The sequence below is a fragment of the Mustela putorius genome, unplaced genomic scaffold (genome assembly GCF_011764305.1).
Source record: "Mustela putorius furo isolate JIRA1106 unplaced genomic scaffold, ASM1176430v1.1 tig00004053_pilon_pilon_pilon, whole genome shotgun sequence".
NCBI classification, from domain to species: Eukaryota; Metazoa; Chordata; class Mammalia; order Carnivora; family Mustelidae; genus Mustela; species Mustela putorius.
This window is the reverse complement of record NW_025422186.1, coordinates 775,774-797,132: the sequence shown is the minus strand read 5'-3', so window position 1 is coordinate 797,132 and position 21,359 is coordinate 775,774. Positions and strand designations below refer to the sequence as shown.

The 21,359-nt window shown below is 36.6% G+C and overlaps 1 protein-coding gene and 1 pseudogene across 4 annotated transcripts in view; one reads left to right on the top strand and one right to left on the bottom strand.

Moving 5' to 3' along the window:
* Positions 1 to 21,359, top strand: part of EDA (ectodysplasin A) — a 493,666-nt gene that overhangs the window by 402,123 nt on the left and 70,184 nt on the right. The window lies entirely within an intron of this gene.
* Positions 13,970 to 18,794, bottom strand: LOC106004152 (annotated as a pseudogene).

Here is a 21,359-nt window from a genome sequence, read left to right as displayed (position 1 = left end):
TCTTTTGATGTCCATTAGCATAGTAAATGCTTTCCCATCCCCTCACTTTAAATCTGGAGGTGTCTTTGGGTCTAAAATGAGTTTCTTATAGACAGCATATTGATCACAATTTAAGGTAACCCTCAGTTGAGAGCTCACTCCTCAGCTCTGTCTCTATAGCCAGCTTCCCTGCTCTAATACCTGTGAGCTCTGTGACACTCAAACACCCCCAATCCTTCTGTAACCCCACAGGACCTGAGACCACGCTGTCCCTGCATGGGCGTCACCCCAGTTTAGCCTCTGGAGTGATGTCCCTTGGTAGAGCAGACTTTTAAATGTCCTGATTTTGTGCTCCGTTGCTCCACCACTCGCCAGGAGCTGGCCCCTCCCCCCCACGGTCTATCTTCCTGTCGCTTTGGATTCACTTCTCTGCCAGTCCTACCTTTCAGAAAGTGGTCAATTTTCTGTTTCTAGAATTGCTGGTCTTCTTCTCTTTGATCTGCTGTTGGATTTGTAGGTATTCAAAACGGTTTGGTAAGCTATATAGCTGATCTCCTGCTACCTGATTTCGTCTCAGCCTGCTACTTCTCCGCCATCTTGACTCCTCCCCCAAAAGGTTTTTTTAAAGATTTATTTTTTTATTTAAGAGAGAGAGAGAGAGCATGATCAGGGGAAGAAGCAGACTCCCCACTGAGCAGGGAGCCCAATGAAGGGTTCAATCTCAAGACCCTGAGATCATGACCTGAGCTGAAACCAAGAGTCAGATGCTTAACTGAGTGAGCCAACCAAGTTGGCTAGAAAAAATCAGAAAGCCAATGGGATATTGTAAAACCAGAATTAAGAATCACTGTTTCAGTGTATTGAATTCCAACAAAGGCTTCTGGTGAGAGTGTAACGATCTGAAGAAAACAAGATGCATACATTTCTCTTCTGTCATAGGTTCCTCTCTACTCTTAGGAAATAGTTTAATGAAGGTAGCTGAAGAGAAAAAAAGAATACAAAACTCAGATTTGAATTATATGCTAGATCTTGAAAATATTCTTTCCATATTGCCCGAGGCTCTATATAAAAATCATTAATAGAGGAATAGCTTCTCTTTCAAATCCCATGGAAATTACTGAAGCTATTTTCTTTGTTCACATTATTTATTGATAAGTTCAAAGATTCTGGATGCATTTCCTGGAAAAAGCAACACAATAATTTGACATTTTTTCCTTATTGTCCATTCAGAGAAGTGAATGCATGCAATGTTATATTCTTAAGAAATATGCCAATGAACTTTTGAATTGCATTCTATATGATCTCATTTTGGGCATTTGTTGAGACCTGCATGAGAAAAATAAATACAAACTGCACTCTTAGTGCTATTCTGATTAGGATCTCTTTCCTCTCCCTTTTACAGTGAAACAACAGACTTGAAATTGGCATTCCCACTAAAGCTTTTCTGAAACTCTTTTTAAGTCATTGTTCAAAGCCATCCTATCTACCCTCAAGTCCACTATCATTTTTTCTCTAACAGAACTCTCTTTATTCTTCATTCCAATTTATTTGTCTCTTTATTGGTCATGTGTTTGTTTTTGTCTTACCTCCTTTTCCTGTTAGATTGACACTTGCTTAAAGTTAGAGACCATGTCTAGATCTAATGCACATATACAGAAAATACTTATGAACAATATTATTATGTAGAACCCATTTGCCCTGAACCTTGCCTGAGTTTGTTTTTGCTATACAGAAATGTGTCCTGTTTATGGAGTACTGTGTGATCTAATTGATTGAACATAATATTAGATTGAACAGAGCAATTGGCAGAAAATAGATTTAGAATTCAGATCCAGTCCATCTACTAACTGTGAGACTTAGATGGATGAAACTTCTGCTTAATATCTTGGGCATGGGAGGTACATGGCCTAACACTCATCCTGATCACTTTACAAGGCTAATAACAGCACAAATACATCAGAAAATATATCAGACATGGATAAAGAAGGTGTGGTATGTATGTATATATATAGATAGATGATAGATACACAATGGAATATTACTCAGCCATCAAAAAAATGAAATTTTGCCATTAGCAATTACATGGATAGAGCTAGTATGTATCATGCTAAGTGAAATAAGTCTGTCAGAGAAAGACAAATACTGTATGATCTCACTCATATGTGGAATTTAAGAAAGAAAACAGATGAACATATGAGGAAGGGGGAACGAATAAAAGAAGAGAGGGAAACAAACCAATAAGAGGCTCTTAACAATAGAGAACAAACTGAGGGTTGATGGAAGGAGGTGGGTGGGGCTGGACTAAATGGGAAATGGGTAAGAGGACACTTGTTTTTATAGCACCAGGCGTTGTATCTAAAAGATGAATCACTGAATTCTACTCCAGAAACCAACATTGCACTATATGTTAACTAAGTAAAATTTATATTAAAAAATATATCAGAAAGTGCTTTGTAAATTAAATACCATATAAATATGAGGTTCTTCAGATGTCATTACATTTGCACTTCCAACATTCAGGAGAAAATTCTTTTACTGAAAGCTTCCTTTGTAAGTTTGCAGATGTAGCCACAAAGTACTTTGGCCTTTGTCAGTATAGTAAAAAAAAACTAGCCTTTAGACAGATGTAATTTATTGGAGAAAATGATATTAGCTCATGTTTATTTTTTTTAATTAAAATAGAACACTTTATTAAATAGACCAGCCTAATAATACAAATATTATTTTAATATTATACACACAGCAAAATTCCAAAGCACCTAATATATTACTCACTAATTATTGACTGTTATAATCCCCATTATTGCTTTAAAGCAGCTTTATTGAGATAGAATTCACATATCATACACTTTACCCATTAACATGTACAACTCAGTAATTTTTAGGATATTCACAGAGTTGTAACAAAATCAATTTTAGAACATATTCATTACCTCAAAAAAATGTTTAGCTATCATCCCCCAACTCCTCTATTCTCACTCCCAGCCCTAGGCAACCACTAATGCATTTTCTGTTTCAATACATTTGCCTATTCTGGACATTTCATGTTAATGGACTCATACAATGATTTTTTGTGTCTGACTTCTTTCCCTTAGCATAAGAGTTTCAAGGTTCATCCATTTTGTAGCATATATCAATATTCTGTTCCTTTTTTGTGGCAAAATATATGTGACATAAAATTTACCATTTAACAATTTTTAAGGATACAATTTGGTGGTATGAAATTCATTGACAATGTTTTGCAACTGTCACTACTCTCCATTTCTAAAACTTTTATCCTCCCAAAGAGAAACTCTCTATTCCTTAAACTATAACTCCCCTTTCTCCACTCCCACCAGCTACTGGTAGCCACTCTATTAATTTCTGTCTCTATAACTTTGCCTCTTCTAGGTTCCTCATATAAATAGAATCGTACAACATTGGTCTTTTTGTGTCTGGCTTATTTTAATTAGCATTATGTTGTAACATTCATACATATTGAAGTATATATAAGTACTTCATTCTTTTTATGGATGAATAATATTGTAGGGATATACCATATATTGTGCATTCATTAGTTTATGGATGTTTGAGTTGTTCCCACTTTGGGCTGTTATGAATAATACTGTGAACATCCACAGTATACATTTTAATGAAAATATGTTTTCATCTCTCTTAGGTATAGACCCAAGTGTGAAATTCAGGATCAAACAATTATTCTGTGTTCTCTCTTTTGAGAAATTTCCAGACTGTTTTCCAAAGCAGCTGCACAATGTTACAGTCCCACTAGTAGTATATGAGAGTTTCAATTTCTCCATATCCTCAACAACACTTATTATCTGTCTTTTTTATTATAGCCATCTAGTCAGTATGAAATAGTCTCTCATTGTGGTTTTGCTTTATGTTTCCCTGATGATTAGTAATGTTAAGCATCTTTTTATGGGCTCATAGGCTCTTTGTATACAGTTTTTGGAGAAACATCTACTCATATCTTTTGCCCATTTTTGAAGTGGGTTATTTTTCATTTTATTCTTGAGTTCTTTTTTTAATCATGTATTTATTTGATAGAGAGCATGAGAAGGAGAGACAAAGGAAGAGGGAGAGAAAATCTCAAGCATACTCCACACTGAGTGTGGAGCCCAATGCAGGGTGTAATCTCATGACGTAAGATCACCACCTGAGCTGAAACCAAGAGTCGACACTTAACCAACTGCATCATCCAGGTGCCCCATCTTTTTATTATTGAATTCTCTATATATTCTGGATTGAATTCTTGTAAGATACATGATTTGTAAATATTCCCTCCCATTCTGTAGGTGTCTATTTACTTTCTCGTTGTTATCATTTACAGCACATAAGTTTTTAATTTTGATGAAATTCACTGTATCTGTTTTTTCTTTTGTCACTTGTGTTCATCATTTTTGGGGGGGACCTCTTCTCCATTTTTTACCACTTATTTACACTGGTGTGCACTCCTTGATATTGATAATGTATTCTGTGTTTTATTTTTTAAATTTATTTATTTATTTTCAGCATAACAGTATTCATTTTTTTTGCACCACACCCAGTGCTCCATGCAATCCATGCCCTCTATAATACCCATCACCTGGTACCCCAACCTCCCACCCCCCCACCACTTCAAACCTCTCAGATTGTTTTTCAGAGTCCATAGTCTCTCATGATTCACCTCTCCTTCCAATTTACCCCAACTCCCTTCTCCTCTCTAACACCCCTTGTCCTCCATGATATTAATGCAGGGCTCCATCCTGGGACTCCAGGATCATGACCTGAGCCGAAGGCAGTAACTTAATTGAGCCACCCAGTTGTCCTAGTTTTGTCTTTCTTTTGAATGATTACCTTACTGAAAAATTTCCAGGAGTGAAATTGTTATGCAAAAGGGCATGAATTTTTTATGACTTTTGATATTTATTATCAAATTGCCCTTCAAAAGAATTGTCCTAGCTTATCCTACTGCTGGGACACATGTAGATCTCTTTCTATCCTCTCTCCCTTCTCCTCTCTAACTCCCTATGTCCTCCATGCTATTTGTTATGCTCCACAAATAAATGAAACCATATGATAATTGACTCTCTCTGCTTGAGTTATTTCACTCAGCATAATCTCTTCCAGTCCCATCCATGTTGCTACAAAAGTTGGGTATTTGTCCTTTCTGATGGAGGCATAATACTCCATAGTGTATATGGACCACATTTCCCTGTTGAAGGGCATCTTGGTTCTTTCCATCATTTTTTTTATTGCTTCTGTTATAACTTAATAAAGAAAAATCCAAGGTATATTTTTTACTCTCCATGTGATTTGATGTTCACAACTCAAACAGCTCTGATTTTACCATGATTTCAGGTCTCCATAGTTTGTTTGACAATGGTGGTCTACAGACCACCCTACAGAACTGAGTGGTCTAAACTGGGAAACAAGAAGTCACTACTTCCTCTCCCTCACCTTTTTGTAAGGACCACTTCTTTCTATGATTCAGTTGGCAGAAATTGAGTAAGATTATAATCATATTGATATATCTGTGCTTTAATATCTAACCAATATACTTGGTCTCTTTATTAAATTGATTGAATTTTGCCTACAAAGACCTACTATAGTAAGTATGCTATAACACTTAACTATGATGTTAACTGTTAGACTCTAATAACACATGTTTTCTTCTGAATAACTTAGTCATAGAGTATGGTAGCAAAAGAATTTGTATGAGCTCATTACAACATAAGATCAAATTTCTGCCAAAACAAAACTTTTACACATTTAAATCAAAAACCTTCAATGACCTCTAGGGTTTCTTCCAACTGTGAAATTATGTTCATTTTAGGCCGACTTAAAGTTGTTTCATAAAACTATTTAACATATCTAATTCATTTATTATGGACAAAATAAACCAATTGCTGTGATATAGACCTCAGACTCAGTTCTAAAAATAACTTTCATCTATTGTATTCCTACTATGATCTGGACATTGTGCTAGGCATTCTAATCCTCACATTACTCTTAGACATGAAATGGAGGGTATTCTCATTTTACATACAAACAGAATATCAACCTCAGAAATCCTAAGTAATTTGAGCAGAGGGCACAAGTGGTCAGAAAAGATAAGAACAAAAATGAAGTCTTCTTGTGTTAGTTTGCCCCTCTTGGCAGATGTTCATTTTGCCTTTTGATGCTTCCAGACCTAATCTTAACCTTAAAGTATAATGTTGACCTGTTCTTACCTGAGTATTGGGTACCCTTTTTAAAAGAGCTTTTTGGCTGGAAACTTCTTCTAGCCATAAGCATTCCACTAGGGTTGCGGGGCATGACCTTACTTTAGTGTTTCTGGGTGGAAGAAGCTAAAAGTGAATTTTTAAGTTTTTATTTAAATTCCATTTAGTTAACTGACAGTGCAATATTAGTTTTCAGGTGTACAATATAGTGATTTGACACTTCCATAATTCATAAAAGTGAGGTTTTTTTAAAATGAAAATTTAGAATCTTAGTAAAGCCACAAGACATACACCCATTCCCAAACTACTGTCTTGGTGATGTTCATCTCTCTTTACCATTAATGAGATGATGGGATAAAACCTTGGACATTATACTAGTGGTATACAGTATCATTAATACCCCATTACAACTCAAAATTTAGGTTCAATTTCCCCATTCATACACATAAAAGCAATCTTTTACTATAGAAACAAACTTGTACTATAAAATATAAGAGAACTGAGCAAGAGATATTTCAGTTGCATTGCAAAATTTTTTAAATTGTTGTTTTTTCCTTTGAGCATCGTGGGCTTCTAGTCTAAAGACTGGGGGTAGTAACTATAAACATAAGGATAAAATGAGCATTTCAGTATTTTCCTGTTACAAATAGGTTCTTTGTCCCATAAGCTGTAACATGCATAAGTACAGGGATTGAATTTAAGGCATGGGAGAAACAGGAAACAAGTTGTTACATGGTCAAATGGGAGAAATATTGGATGAATATAGATATAATTGTCAGAGGCTAGTCGTGTTCCTCAGAAGCTTTTTCAAAGTTGTTGAACACCAAATTTAGGCCCTTACTTTATGTGTAAAGAATTCAGTGAATTCTCATAACCATCCTGTAAAATCAATATGATTGTTCTCATTTTACAGATGAGCAAACTGTGGCTTGGAAAAATTAATTAGCCCAAAGCCACACAACTAGTTAGTAGCATATTCAGTAATTAATCCACGGTCTTTTTTATTCCAAAGTTCTTTCAAATATGCTGCTCCAAGTGACTTAGCACAGTCAGACACTTGGTTTTTTCCTTGTAATATTTAATTCTATAATCAGTCTGGTACCAGTAATGCAGCAACATCTAAAGCATACTGGTTTGAGGGGGAGGGGAGAGTTTAAGGACCAGAAAATGGCATATAAGACAGGGTTTTTAAAGTGAAGACATTGGCCTTTTATAAAACATTGAATTTGAGTTATATAGTTTACACCAAGAATCCCAACAAGTAAAAGTCACTACTACTTTGAGTTGAGAATGTGTGTATGGGAAAAATGTTCTGCTGTTGCTTTTGAGACTTAAAGCTGCTGCTATGACAACACCCCTGCTGCTATGACAACTTCCACCAGTCTTACTTTTACTTAACAGTAACTGTGAATGTCAAATCTTGTTTTATGTACATGGAGCCAAAGTTTCCCTGCCACTTATATATTTCCCCCAAGAAACAAAAAGCTTTATAAACCCACAAAAGAGAACTTGGACTACACCAAGAGTAATTGGTTTAACATTCCACAAAATTTCCTTTAATATTAGGAAAGGTATTTTGCACTGCCTTTCATAAACCTAGTAAATTTCCATCTCTTTAAGTTTTCCTAGACACCCTTTCAGTATAGTTTATTCCTTAAATCACTACTATTATCAGAAATCCACTTAGATGTCAAAAAAAATCCATTATTGAGGATATTGTATGCTCTGCTGATTTTTTTTTTCTTAAAAACAAAATAGAGGGTGCCTGGGTGGCTCAGTGGGTTAAGCCGCTACCTTCAGCTCAGGTCATGATTTCAGGGTCCTGGGATTGAGTCCCGCATCAGGCTCTCTGCTCAGCAGGGAGCCTGCTTCCTCCTTTCTCTCTCTCTGCCTGGCTCTCTGCCTACTTGTATCTCTCTGTGTCAAATAAATAAATAAAATCTTTTAAAAAAATAGAAGATGAAGAAACCTCATTCCTTCTAGGTTTTTCCTCTTACACCAACATCCCTTGGGCATTAGACACACAAACAAGACTGAAAAGTGGAAACAAAAGGCAGAGGGCCTCAGAACTTGAGGAACAATACAGTGGTACACTCCCTGGGTTTCCTTTTTGTCTCCCATATATCCCAGACAGGTCACTACAGAAGCCTCCAGTCCACAACTGCCAACAGGCACAGACAAAAACATCTCTAAGAAAAGCCTGATCCCCATATCTAAAGGAAAAGAGGAAATGGTTGCCTAACAACAGAAAATCTTTTTGACAATACCTGCTCTACTATAGCCAAATACCAACAGGAAAATCATACCCTCCCCACTGCCCCCTTATTTCAGTGGAGCCTATAGGAAGGAATATTTCACTCCACTCCTTCCCACAAAAAAGCAGGCAGCATGCTCCTATCCCACTGTTGGGTGGTGTTGGCAGAATTGGACAGACAGTCTTTCTAATCCCCTATTTGGCAGAACTAGGTGGTGCTCCTATTCTCCTTCCAGAGTATTGTCATCCCAGTCAAGTGGCAAGTTAAGCTGCCTCATTCACAGCCAGAATCAAAAAGAATTAACAACTAGGTGCAATGCAGGGCTAGTCACCACTGGACTCCATCACCATCTCTGTATTAATGGGGCCCAGTGGAAAGGCTGAGCTTCCACCCCTTTCACATTAAAGAGACTGAATAAAGGGATGCATATCAAGGCTAATAAACACACTGCTTCCCCCCCCCCACCCCCGTTGTCAGGGACACCCAGTGGGAAGCTGCAACTGTACACCCATCTGGCAGCAATGAGACTGAAAGAGGCAGTGTAAACCAGGGTTAGTCAGCACTCTTATGCCTCACTGCATCCCCATTTCAGGGGGGCCCAGTGGAAAGCAGAGTCTTTATCCCCAGTCTGCATCAATGAGTCTTACATTAATGAGGTGGTAAAGGTAGAGCTAGTTGTTACTTTTCTTTCCCTTCCACTGGTGTCAGCAGGTCCCATGAGAGAACTGAGCTTATACTTCCATTCAAAAATAACAAAAGCCAGGGGAAAAAAGGTAACAAAACCCAGAAGCCCTGTGGATCAGTGGCCCACTTTCACTGGAATAGTGCCAGCAGAGACAGAGAGGTAGTTGACTGAACTTCCATTCCATCCATTTGCAACAAGGAAGTATGAGTCAGTGCCCCACTTTTACCAAGGTCATGTCAGTAAGATGCAGCAGGAACATGCACACATACTTAACTCACATTATACATCAACACCACCTCCTTAAAAAGAAAATTAAATATAATCTTGTCTAATAATACAGTATCCCAAAACCTCCCTGTTTTAAAAAGAAATAACTCATAAATGAGAACAGACACCAAAACTCAGATGAAACAGATTTTATCTGACAAGGATTACAAAGCACCCATAATAAAAATGATCCAACAAGCAATTACAATTTTTTTGAAAAAAACACATACAAAATCTCAGCAAAGAAATAGAAATTATTTTTTAAAAAGAAATCAAAAATAGAGAATCAAAAAAATAAATGAAACAAATTCAGTGAATGGGCTCAATAGTAGAGTGGAGATAATAGATGATAGAATCAGTGGGCTTGAGGTCAGAGCAGTAGAATTTACTCAGTCTGAACAACAAAGAGAAACTAGACTGGGAAAAAAATGAACAAAGACTCAGGGAATCTGTGGGATAATAACAAAAGTTTTGCATTCATATCATTAGTGTCCAAAAGGAGAAAAGAGATAAAGAAGTATTGAAAGAGGACTTGAAGAAATGGCTGATTTTAAAAGGATAGAAATTCTGATGTGCTAAAACATGGATGAATCATAAGGACATTATACTAAGTGAAATAAGCCAGTCACAAAAAGACAAATACTGCATGACTCCACTCATATGAGGTACCCAGAGTAGTCAAATTCAGAGAGAATTGGATGATAACTGACAGGCACTAGGGGTAGAGGGGAATGAAGGCTGTTTCATGGGCATAGAGTTTTAGTTTTGCAAGATTAAAAGAGTTTTGGAGATTGAGTGTAAAACAGTGTGGAGGTAATTAGCCCTACTGAACTATACACTTAAAATGGTTAACATGGTAAATTTTATGTTATGTGTATTTTATCACAATTAAATTTTTAAAGAAATTCTTAAAAAGTAATGATGGCTAAAAACCTGATATTGGCAAAATACATATTCAAGAAGATAAGTGAAATACAAGTATAATAAACCCAAATAAATCCATGCTAAGACACATAATAATTAAACTCCTGAAAACTAAAGATATTTTTTAAATTTTGAGAGCATCCCGGAAAAAAATGATGCTTATAAGGGAACACAAGTTAGATTGTCAACAGATTTTTTATTTAAAAGCATAGAGGCCAGAAGGAAATGGTACAATATTTTTCAAATGCTGAAAAATGGTCAACCACAGGTCTGTATCAAGAAAAATACCTTCAGGAATTAAGAGAAAATAAAGGAATTTTTAGATGAAGAAGAATATTTGTTGCTAGCAAACCTGCACTTAAAGATTGGCTAAAAGAAGTTCTATTAACAGAAATGTTAACAGAATAAGGCTCAGAACTTCAGAAAAGAAAGAAGTACACCTTCATGATGAAAAGAGGAGTAAACATAATAGACTATGCTAGTTCTTGTGAATTTCTAAAATCATTTCTGAGGGTTGAAGCAAAAATTATAATACCATAAGATGTGGCCAAATGTATGTACAGGAAATACTTAAGGCAATTAAGATATATTTATATTGAAAAAGAATGGAGAGTACTCAACATCATTAGCCATTAAGGAAACATAATTCAGAACCATAGTGAGATACAACTTCATACCCACTAGGGTGGCTATAATCAAAAAGACAATATAACAAGAGTTGGCAAGGACATGAAGAAACTGGAACTATCATAAATTGTTGGTGGGAATGTAAAATGATGCAACCCTTTTGGAAAAAAACAGTCTGGCAGTTCCCCCAAATGCTAAACATACAGTTACCATATGATCCAACACCCATTCCCAAGTATAACCAAATAACTGAAACAGATATTCAAATATTTGTACATCAGTGTTCATAGCAGCATTATTTATAATAGCCAGAAAATGGAAAGAGCCCAAATATTCATCAACTGAGAGATGGATAAGTAAAATGTGGTATATTGATACAATGGAACATTGATGTATGGTACAACATGGATGAATCTTGAAAACATTACAGTAAGCGAAAGAAGCCAGTAATATGTTCTGTGATTCCATTTATGTGAAATGCCCAGAAGAGGCAAATCAATGCAGACATAAAATAAATTAGAGGTTCCTTGGGGCTGGAGGAAGTTGGACAGAAATGAGGGTGACTGCTAAGGGTTATAGGGTTTCTTTGGGGGGTGACAAAAATGTTCTAAAGTTAATTGTGGTGAGGTTTGCACATCTCTGAAAAACCATTAAATTGTACATGTTTAAAGGATGAATTGTGTATGTCAATTGCATCTCCTTAGAGCTATTATCAAAAAAATTAAATTCAGAAAAAAGTAAAATAAGACAAAAACAGAGAGGGAGACAAACCATAAGAGACTCTTGAGCATAGAAAACAAACTGAGGGTTGCTGGAGGGGAGGGGGTGTAAGGATGGAGTAACCAGGTGATGAACATTAAAGAAGGCATGTGATATAATGAGCACTGGGTGTTATAGAAGACTGGTGAATCACAGACCTTTACCTCTGAAACCAATAATACATTATATATTAGTTAATTGAATTTAAATTTAAAAATATTTTTAAAAAATTAAAATTCAGAGTAAAAATGGATCTAATTAGGAATAAGATTTCTGTGCTTCATTTGAAGTACTAAGCCATCAATACCAGGAGACTGTCATAAGCTATGTATGTATCATAATCCCTAGAGCAACCACAAAAACTATATTGAGTAGAAACCTCAAAAGTATTATAAATAAAAATTCAATCCTTAAAAGACATTCAAGTGACCCACAAGAAGGCAGTAAAGAGAAATCAGGAATTATACAGAGAAAGCAAACAGAAAACAAAATACAAAATGGCAGCTCTAAGTGCTAACAGATCGATAACTACATTAAATATAAATGATCTAAATATGCCAATTAAAAGAGATTAGCAGAAGAGATTATAAAATATTCTCCAACTATATGCTGTCTACAATAAAATCATTCTGAATACAACCAAATAGGTAGACTGAAAGTAAAAATGAAAAAAAGGTGTATCATGCAAAAATTAATGAAAAAAAGCAGGGATGATTATATGAATAAAGTGTAATATGATAAAGTGTGATTCCAAGCAAAAGGAATAACAGAAGTACTATATACCTATAGTAATCCGCTGTTTTGTTCCTTATACTGGTGATTTGTGTCTATTCTACTTTTTTTTTTTATTTAAGACCTTTATTAATGGGTGTTTGCCGTTTGTTGCCTTTTTTCAAAAAATCAAGTTGTAAACTTTTATTACAAATTAAAAATGATATTCTTAAAAATCTCAACTTGACCAGATATGAAACAATTTAAAAACCTTTAAAGGTGTATTGAGAAAAACCAGGCTTTTTTTTTTTTCTTAAAAAACACATTTGTCAATGAACTCCTCAAAGTCAACACACATGAAACAGGCAAACATGTCAAAAAATGGGAAGAAGATATGAACAGACACTTCTCCCATCAAGACATACAAATGGCTATCAGACACATGAAAAAATGTTCATCATTATTAGCCCTCAGGGAGATTCAAATTAAAACCACATTGAGATATCACCTTACACCAGTTAGAATGGCCAAAATTAACAAAATAGGAAACAACATGTGTTGGAGAGGATGTGGAGAAAGGGGAACCCTCTTCCACTGTTGGTGGGAATGCAAGTTGGTGCAGCCTCTTTGGAGAACAGTGTGGAGATTCCTCAAGAAATTAAAAATAGAACTTTCCTATGACCCTGCCATTGCACTCCTGGGTATTTACCCCAAAGATACAGATGTCGTGAAAAGAAGGGCCATCTGTACCCCAATGTTTATAGCAGCAATGACCATGGTCGCCAAACTGTGGAAAGAACCAAGATGCCCTTCAACAGACGAATGGATAAGGAAGATGTGGTCCATATACACTATGGAGTATTATGCCTCCATCAGAAAGGATGAATACCCAACTTTTGTAGCAACATGGAGGGGACTGGAAGAGATTATGCTGAGTGAAATAAGTCAAGCAGAGAGAGTCAATTATCATATGGTTTCACTTATTTGTGGAGCATAACAAATATCATGGAGGACAAGGGGTGTTAGAAAGGAGAAGGGAGTTGGGGTAAATTGGAAGGGGAGGTGAACCATGAGAGACTATGGACTCTGAAAAACAATCTGAGGGATTTGAAGTGGCGGGGGTGTGAGAGGTTGGGGTACCAGGTGGTGGGTATTATAGAATGCACGGATTGCGTGGAGCACTGGGTGTGGTGAAAAAATAATGAATACTGTTTTCTGAAAATAAATAAATTGAAAAAATTAAAAAAAAATAAGTCAAGCAGAGAGAGTCAATTATCATATGGTTTCACTTATTTGTGGAGCATAACAAATAGCATGGAGGACATGGGGAGTTAGGAGAAGGGAGTTGTGGGAAATTAGAAGGGGAGGTCAACCATGAGAGACTACGGACTCTGAAAAACAATCTGAGGGTTTTGAAGGGGCGGGGGGTGGGAGATTGGGGTACCAGGTGGTGGGTATTATAGAGGGCACGGATTGCATGGAGCACTGGATGTGGTGCAAAAATAATGAATACTGTTATGCTGAAAATAAATAAAAAATAAATAAATAAAAATAAAAAATTTTAAAAAAACACGTTTGTCATTACCAAAAAGAGACGTCTTTAAGTAAAAATAATAAAAACCCCATGCTGCATAGATAATGCAGATAGTTCTATTTATCTGGTCAATGGGCAAAAATCAAGTACTTAAGGTCTTCAGCTCCAATCTTTTGTTCATTTCTTTTTTTTTTTTTTTTTATTGGACAGATAGAGAGATCACAAGTAGGCAGAGAGGCAGGCAGAGAGAGAGGGGAAAGCAGGATCCCCGCTGAGCAGAGAGCCGGATGTGGGGCCTGATCCCAGGACCCTGAGATCATGACCTGAGCCGAAGGCAGAGGCTTTAACCCACTGAGCCACCCAGGTGCCCCTGTTCATTTCTTATTGCTGGAATTTCATCTTCATTTCTTCGTGTTGGATGACTAAACCGGATGATGGTAGAGATGGTAAGCCGGCATTTACTCAGCCCCGCCCTGCTCAGCCTCGGGAGCGGACAAATTCTCAGCTGGTGGATCAGCTGCTTTTGTCTCTTTGCCATCTTGTGGTTTAGGGTTTTCTGGGCGTCTGCGTCGGTAATTGAAGTTGTGGCGGTATCGACGTTGAGGTGTCTGCTGACCCTGGGTCTCATCTCCTTGATTTTCCTTATCTTCCTCGTTGCCGCCCTCTCTAGGTTGTCTTTGGCAGGAGGACCCCTGCGGAATCGTGGTCTATCACCCCGATACATATTGTCTCACTGGTCTACCTTGTTCTCCTGCACCCTGGTTGTCAGCACCTACCATCACTTCTCCCTGCACTGGAGGGTTGGAATGCTGTGGTCGACGCCCATAGGGTCTCCTCATGTAGTAAGGTGGGAACCGTCGCCTGCGGTAGGGCCGGCGCTGTTGGGCCTGGCCTTCGGGAGCACTTTCCGATCCCTCGTTCTTTTCCCCACTCTCACTATTCTGGTAATTTTGCTGGTAATTGCGTGGAGGACCCCTGCGACGTGGATAGCATTTATAATGGTTACGGTCTGCTGCATATTTACTGCCTTGCACTGGAACTCCACCAGGGCCTGTCACATTTGCTGCCTCCGCACCCTTTTCTCCTTCAACAACATCAAACTCCACAGTCTCTCCATCTCCTACACTGCGAAGGTACTTCTTGGGGTTATTCTTCTTTATGGCAGTCTGGTGTACAAATACATCTTCCTTGGTGTCTCCCTGTTGATGAAACCATATCCGTTTCTTACATTGAACCATTTTACTGTTCCCAAAACCTTCTTGTCCCTGCCGGCAGGCGCCGCCGATGTGAGGCCGCCCGGGCCGCTGCTCCCTGCGCTGCTGCGGGTGGCGGCCGGCGGGTGCTGGGTCTCAGCCTCGCTGTTCATGGTTGCGGTGATGGTGACTGGGGCCGGCTGCGGCAGCTATGGCTCCTCCCGGGGTGTGATGGTAACTAGGCCGGCGGCGGCGGTGGGGCTGCTCAGGGCTTTCTGGGGTCCGCTCTCTGCTCCCGCTACCGATCGAACTGTATTCTACTTTCTTAATAGAGACAAAGAGGGACAATATGACAAAAGGATCAAAACATTGGGATAATGTAACAATCATAAAAGTATACACACCAAACAACAGAGCCTCAAAATACATAAAACAAAAATCCACAAATATAATTGAGATATCAACAACTTGTAACAATTCATAGAACTAGTGGACAGAAAACCAACAAAGACAGAGAAGAACTGAACAACACAATGAACCCACAAAATCTAATTAACATATATAAAACACCACTCCCAACCAACAGCAAACTACACATTTTTTTAAGCACCATGAGACATTTATCAAGGTAAAACATATATCCTGGACTGTGAAACAACCCTCACCAAATTTGAGAATTATAATTAAAGAGTGTGTTCTCTGATCATAATGGAATTAATAAGAGAAAAACAACAGGCAACTCTCTGAACACTTAGAAATTAAATAACATGCTTCAAAATAATCCATCAGTCTAAGAGGAAGTCTCAAATCAAGTTATAACATATGGTTTGTCTCCCTCCCAATCCCAGGGTTGCTGGGGGGAGGGGGTTTGGGAGAAGGGGGTGGGATTATGGACATTGGGGACGGTATGTGCTTTGGTGAGTGCTGTGAAGTCTGTAAACCTGGTGATTCACAGACCTGTACCCCTGGGGATAAAAATAAATGTTTTTAAAAAATAAAAAAAATACGATTTTATCTCCATTTATGTATTGGTGCATGTATAGGTATGTGTGTGTGTGTGTGAGAGAGAGAGAGAGAGAAAGACTTGGTGCTTTTTTTTTTAATTTGGATTTTTAAAGGAGAATGTGTGGTAAAATTCAAATAAATCATAGTTTCTTTAGGAAGATTAAAAAAAAACATACAAAGAGCTGAATGTGATTAAAATCTCTTTTAAAAGGAATCTCCAAGCCCAGATGATTTCATGGAATAACTCTACCAAATATTTTAAGAAATAGCACCAATTTTACACCATCTACTCCAGAAAGTAGAAGGGAAGGGAATATTTCCCAATTCATTTTATGAGACCAAGATCACCCTGATAACAAAATAAGTCAAAACAGCACTAAAAAGGAAAACTAAGGACCAATATCTCTCACCAAATTAAATGCAAAAATCCTCAACAAAATAGTAGCAAATCAAATGTCACAATATACAAAACAATTATATATCATGACTAAGTGGGATTTATTCCAGGTTTTATGTAAGAAATTAATAAATTTAGCCCCACATATCAATAGGCTAGAGAAGAAAAATTATATGATCACATCAATTAATGCTGAAAAAGCACTTGACAAAATCCAACACCCATTCGTGATTCAAACCCTTAGCAAACTGGGAATAGAGGAGAACTTCCTCAGATTGATTGAAAGCATCTACAAAAAATTATATCTAACATAATGCTTTATGGTAAAAAAAATGAATAGTTTCTTTCTAAAATGGAAACAAGGCAAGAATACATATTCTCACCATTCTTAACATAGTACTGGAAGTACTTTGCATACTGATCAGAAAGAACTACTGTTTAGACCATTTACATTTAAGCTAATTATTGATATGTTAGGGTTTTAATCTGCCAATTTTTTTCTCTTTTCTTTATTCTCTGTTTTGTGGTGGTTTTTTTCCCTTTTCCTGCTTTCCTGTGAGGTATGTAAGGGGAATCCATTTTTTAAAAAAAGAATTTAGGGGCACCTCGGTGGCTTAATCAGTTTGGCATCCAACTCTTGGCTCCAGTCAGGTCATGATCTCAGGGTCATGTGATTGAGCCCCTACATCAGGCTCCACACTCAGTGTGGAATCTGTCTGGGATTCTTTCCCTCCCCTCTTCTTCCCCCTGCTCACACGTGTGCCCACCCTCACTCTTTCTAAAATAAATAATAAATAAAATCTTTTTTAAAAAAGAACTCCATTTTAGTAGCACTTTTGAATGTATCTCTTTGTATTGTTTAGTGGTTGCTTTTTTTTTTTTAAGATTTTATTTTATTTGTTTGACAGAGAGAGATCACAGGTAGGTAGAGAGACTGGCAGAGAGAGTGAGGGAAGCAGGCTCCCCGCCGAGCAGAGAGCCCGATGTGGGACTCAATCCCATGACCCTGAGATCATGACCTGAGCCCAAGGCAGAGGCTTAACCCACTGAGCCACCCAGGCGCCCCTAGTGGTTGCTTTTGATATTACATTGTGTGTACATAATTTATTAGTCTACTGGTATTGACATTTTACCAGTTCAAGTAAAATTTAGAAAACTTACTTCTCTTTAAGTCCCTTTATTCTCCCCCTCCTCCATTTATAATATAATTGTCTTAAATATTACCCCACATAAATTGTGAAACACTTAAGACAATGTTATAACTTGATTTAACTGTCAAATGCAACTCAGAAAGACAAGGAAAGAAAGTCCATTGTATTTACCTTATTTTTGCTCTTCTTTTGCTCTTTCTTCCTGATATTCTGAGATTCCTTCTTTTATAATTTCCTTTCTCTTCCAGAACTTCCTTTAGCCATTATTTTAGGTGAGGCCTGCTGGTGACAAATTTTGTTAGTTTGCCAATATCTGACATGTCTTGATTTCCCTTCAATTCCTGAATAATATTTTCACTGTGTATAGGATTCAGTGTTTGGCAGCTCTTTTCTTTCAGCATTTGAGAAATATGCCACTTTCTTCTGGGCTTCCTGGTTTCTTATAAGAAATTCACTGCCATTTTGGTTTTCCCCAAAAGGTAAATTTTCAACTTTCTCCAGCTGCAAAGGTTTTCTCTGTCTTTAGTTTTCAGAAGTTTGATTTGGTGTGACTGCTGTTTGAGCCCGTGAACTAAACTTTTTATTTCAGTTGTTCTTTTTCAATTCTAATATTTCCATTTGGTTCCTCTTTATATCTTCCATTTCTTTGCTGAGACTTTCTAATTTTTGTAAGTCTTTAAATTTTTTTTCGTTTATTTCAAGAATATTCATATTTACTCACTGAAGCATTCTTATGATTGCTACTTTATAAATATTTGTTATGGAATCCTACCATCTCTATTATCTTACTGCTGGGTTTTATCTTTTTTCATTCAGTTTGAGATATTCTTGGTTGTTGCTATGACAAGTGGTTTTTTTTATCAAAACCTCCACATTTTACATTTTATTTTAAGGCTCTGGATCTTATTTAAACCTTCTGCTTTAACTGGCTTTTCATGACCCTGTTTTGCCAGGGGAAAGAGGGGTTTTTCACCTCATTATTATCTGATAGAGATAGAAGTTCAGGTTCCACACTTGGTCTTCTGTGACCAGGAAGGGGCTCCTTATTACTGCTGCAAGGGGATAAGAGTTCCAGCTCACCACGTGGTCAGTCTTTTCTGACATTGCAGGTGGGGGAGTCTAGTTACTTGCTGCTGGGGATGAACGTCCCAGCTCCTTATTTGGCCTTCTCTGACACCACATCAGCCAGGGGTTGGCATACTTTGTTATAACTTTATTAGGGTGGAATTTTAAGGTTTCCAGTTGGCCTTTGTTGGCATGGGTGGAATGGAGCCATGGGTGTTTTTCTGTAGTGTTGCCTGGAGTACAGTGGTTATTGTCTAAAGTTGTCTCTCATGCTAGATTACTCCTTTTCTGGCTCTTTGGCTCAAAGAGGATTTTGTTAGGGCTTTTTTTTTTTTTTCTCCTGTTGGTATTTCTGGGCTTCTAGCTTCTTCAGTTCCAGGCCTAGGAGAAGCCTGGAAAAAAAACCTGGAAAACTTATCATTCTGTTATCTTTCGGTTCCAAATTTCCTAGAGAGTTTGCCTTCTTCTCTCCACCTTTCTGAATCTTCTTATATTTGTTTTATTATATAATGTCCAGGATTTTTTGTTGTACTTAATGAGAGGAATAAGGAAGAGTGTGCCTACTTAGGAAACTTAATATCCATTTAATGGTTATAGGATCTATAGTAATCCCCTGTTTTGTTCCTTATACTGGTGATTTGTGTCTATTCTACTTTTTTTTACTTTTGTCAGTCTTGTTAGAGATTTATCAATGTTACTGATTTTTTATAAAGGACCATATTTTTATTTCATCGATTTTTCTCTTTGTCTTCCTGCTTTCAGTTTCATTTATTTCTTCTCTTGTCTTTATTAATTTCTTCCTTCTGATTATTTTGAGTATATTATGCTCTTCTTTGTTTAGTTTCCTGAGGTAGGAATTTAAATTTCTTGAGACCCTTTCCCCTTTTCTTTTTTTTCCCTCTTTTCTAAATGTAAGCATCCAGTGCTATAAATTTCCCTGTTATCACTGCTTTAGCTGCATCCATAAATTTTGATATGTTGTGTTTTTATTTTCATTGAGTTCTGCGCTTTCCCTTTGAGAATTCTCTTTGATTCATGGGTTGTGTAAAGTGTGTTTTTTAAGTTTTCAAGTGTTTGTAGATTGTCCTATTTTCTCTGTGTCACTGATTCCTAGTCTGATTCCCGTTTACTCTGTGAACATATTTTGCATTCTTTCAATGCTTCTAAATTTGTTGAAGTTTGCTTTTTGACCCAAGATATAACCTGACTTGGTGAATGTTTTGTGGGTACTTGAAAAAATGTATTCTTCTGTTGTTGAGAGACTATTACAAAAATGTAAATTAGGCTCTCTTGAATAATTGTAGTGTTTAGTTTTTCAATATTTTGTCTAATTTTCTGTCTAGTAGCTCTAACAATTGCTGTGAGTGGAGTGTTAAAGTCCCTAACTATAATTTTGGATTTGCTTATCTGTCTTTTCAATTTGGTTTTGGTTCATGTATTTTGAAGCACTGTTGTTTAGTGCATACACATTTAGGATTGCTGTGTCTTTTTGGTGTATCTATACTTTTAACATGTGGTGACCCTATATCTCTCTAATTTTCTTTTCTCTAAAATCTCCTTTATCTCATAATAATGATCTTCATATTTTGCCCAATGTTAGTGTGATATTATCTTATTCCATCCTTTTGTTATTTACCTATATCATTGTGTTTGCAGTGAGTTTTTGTTAACAGGATATAATTGGATCATATTTTTTAAATATACTCTCCCAATCACTGTCTTTTAATTGAGGTATTTAGACTACTTATGTTTAAAGTAATTATTAATATGTTAGGGTTTAAGTATGCCATTTATTTATTTATCTATTTTTGTTTCTTCCCCCTCCATTTTTTTTTTTACTTGCCTTCCTGTGGGTTTCTTACACATTTTTAAGGATCCTATCTTGTCTTATTATGACAGTTTTTAGTCTATTACTTAGTTGCTCTAGGTATTTGTGTTTGTGTGTGTATATGTAACTTATCACAGTCTATGCATATCAACAATTTACTGTTTTGAAGAATTGAAATCTTACTACATAGGAACATTTAAATCCTTCCTACTTTTTAAATATAATTGTGTCAAGTATTTTTTCTACATACATTGAGCACTAAAACAAACACTGTTATAATTTTTACTTCAACCACCAAATACAATTTAGGAAACTCATGACAATTAGAATAGTTTATAACATTATTCCATTGATCTTTTCTTGGAACTCTGAGCTTTTTGTTATCATTTCCTTTTTGTTTAGAGAGCTTCCCTTAGCTATTTTAAAGGACATGTCTTCTAGCAAGAGATTTCTCTAGTTTACCTTTGAGAATCTCCTTAATTTCTTCCTGAATGATAGGTTTGCTGGATGTAGAACCTGTGATTGACAGTTTCTTCTTTTAGTATATGAATAATATTGTACCACTTCCTTCTAACCTCCATGCTTTGAAAGAAGAAATCCTCTAGTCTTCAGATTGATTTTTTTATTGGTAATACACTATTTCTCTCTAGTTGCTTAATTAATTAATTTCTATGTCTTTAGTTTTCAATGTTTAATTATGATGTTTATTGGTGTGGGTGTCCTGGGTTTATCTTATTTGATGTTCATTCAGTTCATTGAATCAGTAGGTTTATTTC